The sequence below is a fragment of the Urocampus carinirostris genome, chromosome 1 (assembly GCF_059441175.1).
Source record: "Urocampus carinirostris isolate Australia breed hairy pipefish chromosome 1, RoL_Ucar_1.0, whole genome shotgun sequence".
NCBI lineage: Eukaryota > Metazoa > Chordata > Actinopteri > Syngnathiformes > Syngnathidae > Urocampus > Urocampus carinirostris.
In genome coordinates, this window is record NC_142349.1 from 19,890,283 (window position 1) to 19,894,412 (window position 4,130).

Consider the following 4,130-nt stretch of genomic DNA (forward strand, 5'->3'; position numbering starts at 1 on the left):
AAGTCAAGACTTCCCAAAGCGCTGTACAGTGTGCTTCACATTTCCCAATAGCGGCAGTGAAGCCATGTAAGGCTAACCTGCTTATTGGGGGTATTAGGGGTTCAGTGTCTTTCCAAAGGACACTTCGACATGTAACACGGAGGAGCCGGGATTCGAACTGCGATCTCTTGATCCCAAGACAAGCGCTCTACCTCCTGAGCCACTGATGCCCCTGTTTGCATGTATTAGCTCTGAATTTGCCAGAGTTATCCAAGTAACGGTGGAGCGATCAAAGGAACCATAACTGATTTAAAAAGTCGTTCGCAGTTTCACTGTACTGACCATTAGTACTTAGACATGCATGGCTTAATCTTGAAAACAAAACTAGACTTAAAACACACTTATATTCTATAGCTTATGAATTACCAATAATTCTCATTGACAATATCTGTGTATTGATTGTTTTTGCAACATTCGCTGCAGCCTGATCATCCTGGAAGGGGGATTACGTCATTTGCGGTACCTTCCCAAGGTTTCTTCATTTTTCTCATGCTGAAGTTTTTGACTTTTTCCGTGCCCTCGTGTAGGTTTTAGATCAGGGGATGGTGTGAAAAAAGTCTGTAGTTTGCAATACTCTGCAGTGCTATACTAATTAACATGATTTGACATTAAAAAAAAAAAACGATAGTAAATCAACTCAATATATTGTCTTCTTCAATTTCACCGCGGTTGGCATAGTGAATACCATGTAAAAACGCTGACGCTTTGCCAACTCGAAATCTGAATCGTTAATACAACGGCTTTATCAACGCTTGATTTATGCTACAACGTTTGCAAAACTAATTGTAAATTGCTTCCGGGTAGATTTCTGACCCTGGCAACAGGTAAAGGTTGTAATGTGATTGGTTAAATGTTTCAATATGAAAGGCACACAAAGGTAAAAACAATGAGAGGAATCTGACCATTTGGAATTATTTATATGTATTCATGGACAAAATATAATTAAGATCACATGATTCAGATATTTTTCTGTCCGACAGCGAAGGGCTCGTGGGCCCTGACAGCCGCCCACCGCACGGATGAAGGCGTCTGGACCGGTTCTGCTATTTATTAATATTGCATGCACTTACATTATAAATGCAAAAGATGGCGGTGTCTACACAGAAACGCAGTCGACACATTTTGGCAAACGTGCTACACAGTCACTCAGATATCATCTACCCATGCCAAATTAGATTATAAAGCCTAGACACTTATAAAATGCATCAGATTAAAAAAAACCTCAAAGGGGCCCTACTAAATAATAGTATTCCCTGGAGGGCAGAGGATTTTTTGGCAGAATCATATTTAAATTACAAATATGATTTAGTGATATAATATTCGACTAAAACACAATTAATGAGGGGGTTGAATTTACTCCACTATCGCCAGAGGTCGGTAGAGTAGCCTAAAGTTTTGGAAGTAAAAGTACCCTTTCTTCAAAATGATATTCCTAGCGCAGAAGTAAAAATAATTACTTGGTAAAAGTAAAAAAGTACTTGGTAAAGGGTAGATGGTCTACATTTATATAGCGCTTTTCAAGTCAATAAAGACCTCCCAAAGCGCTTTACAATGTGCTTCACACTTACCCATTCACACACACACTCACACACCAATAGCGGCCATGCAGCCATGCAAGGCGCCTACCTGCTTACTCAAGTACTGAGTAACTTTAGCAACATCGAATTGTTTTTTCAGATCAGACCATTCAGATCATCAAATTATGAAAGTCCATCTAATCAACAAAAAATACATTTCATTTAATAGAAGATTAAAATGATTATTGTCAATCAAGTATTTCAATAAACAATCAAATAAAAGAGTATAAATTAAATAAATACATTAAGCACATTTTGGAACCAAGTACAGTGGGACCTCGCTACTTCGCGGTTCGACGTTAGCGGCTTTAGAGCTTCGCGGTCTGTAATGGTTGAAAAAAAAAAAAAAAAAGCCGTCATTGTAAAGTGAACATTTTTGATTCTTTTCAATGTTTTAGTCTCCCACTGTAGGGAGTCGGCGTAGGTCACTCCCGGGCCGCGCGACGGAGCGAGTTCGGCGGACGTGGCATCACCCTAATAAGGATAAACGGTGCAGATAATGAGATGAGATGAGATTTTTTTTTTTTTTTTGAAGGGGCGTCGCTACTTCGCAGATTTTCACTTTTAGCGGGTGGTTTTGGTCCCTGTTAACCGGGTCTAAAAAATAATGATTTAGAAAATATATATTTATACATATATATATATATATTTTTTTTTTGAAGGTGCGCCGCTACTTCGCGGATTTTCACTTATCGCGGTGGTTTTGGTCCGCATTAACCGCGATAACCGAGGTCTTACTGTACCGCATTTTTATTTCAACAGGCTCTGCAAGTGGACAACAAGCTAGCCCATGAACTTGAAGAAAGGAGACATTTCATAATGTAGCTGGTGTTTGGCAACCTTTTTAAGGTGAACATGCTTTTGATATGAGGCCAGGGGAGATCCTTCTCTTCTGTGTTTTCATAGTCGGTATTGCTAAGAGACATTATCCATCTGTTTCACACGTAAAACAAATTCTGACCCCGGCTGAAGTTGAATATGGTCACATGACGAGGCTGCTACGTTTGATTGGTTAAACGTGGTAGAGCCTGCCGGAGGTGTCCGTCATAATAAAGACAGACGCGTAACTCGTGGAGGGGATGTTTTGAAGTAACGAAGTAACGACTTCAATGTCGCCTATTGTAGCGGGGTAAAAATACATTTTTGATTCACAAATTTACTCAAGAAAAAGTAAAAGTATATGGATTGAACACCTCCAAAAGGGCTTTACAATGTGCTTCACACTTTCACGTGCACACTCACACACTGATAGCTGCGAGAGCCATGTAAGGCGCCTAACTGCTTATCGGGGGCATGAAAAGGTTTGTTTACCTGAATTTGGAAATTTTGCTGCTAGATTTTTTTAATCACCAGAAAGGAATTAAAGCTTCCTTAAACTTCAGCAAGACACCCACGTGCTATTAATTCTAATTTTGTATTTTTTTTAATCCGGGTGCTAAACTATCAACTCCAACCATTGGATATACAAAATGTAGTTTAGTAGCAAATGTTGAGGTTCAGAGACTGTTAAGATTAGTCAATTTAATAGCGCTCTTACTCGTGATATTGCAGTGAGACATTGTAAACTGTGTGACGTCAATACGCACGCACCATATTTCGTTGTGCTAGTTGTTGATTGCCATGTTCTATTGAATGTAGCTGTGTTCTTGTTTTGCTTGCTGTTGAGGAATAAACATACCTGTCAACCTGTACGGTTTTGCCGTACAAAGTAAGTTTTTTATGCATTTGAAGACGAGTACGACGTACAAGAAAATCTGTTCGGAAAAACGCAAATTTGTTAATGATGGGTACCATCCGGAATACACCTACTATCCAGAAACGGCAAATCAATCAGGTCAAAGGACTTGTTTGTCTCCGGCTACGACCTGTTTTTTTACCCCGACCACGTTTTGATCTCCCATCCCGACTAACGAGCTGTTTTTCCGTCTACTACACTAGGATCTCCCGCTCCGGAAGATCCACTTCTGCATCCGCAACACGTTCCGATTCTGTGGGCCGCTTGCTCCCCGCGTCCAGCGAACACGGGGGAGCTGCTTTTTCCTCTATATCTCAATAAATTTGTGATTAACATTACGCATCTGGGTCCTACTTCTTTTTTGGTCGTGACAATATATATATATATATATATATATATATATATATATATATATATATATATATATATATATATATATATATATATATATATATAAAGCTCTGCTGCCCATGGAGCTGAGGCGGCCAGGGGGTATAGTGAGATAGAGGGAGTAAGATTATCTGAGGGTGCGGGATGGCGCGGCAGTGTGAAATGTGAGGTAGGAAGGGGCAAGGTTTTGAATGGCCATGTAGGTGTAGAGCAGGATTTTGTGGATAGGAAGCCAACATAAAAATTACGAACAATTCTAACTTTATATTTGATCAAATTAACAACAAAGTTGTTTTGATCGGATACATTCTTTTCCTAGACAAGTGTTAATAAAATAGCTGAGATATCAATTCCTCCTACGTCAACGAAAATATTGGTGTGAGAAAAAA

General features: G+C 39.4%; 1 long non-coding RNA gene across 1 annotated transcript; it reads left to right on the forward strand.

Moving 5' to 3' along the window:
• Positions 1-2,744: 2,744 nt before the first annotated feature.
• On the forward strand, positions 2,745-3,689 carry LOC148373845 (uncharacterized). The gene is made up of 2 exons (XR_015852824.1): positions 2,745-2,917; positions 3,555-3,689. It is a non-coding gene; the product is annotated as an uncharacterized LOC148373845 (long non-coding RNA).
• Positions 3,690-4,130: the final 441 nt, after the last annotated feature.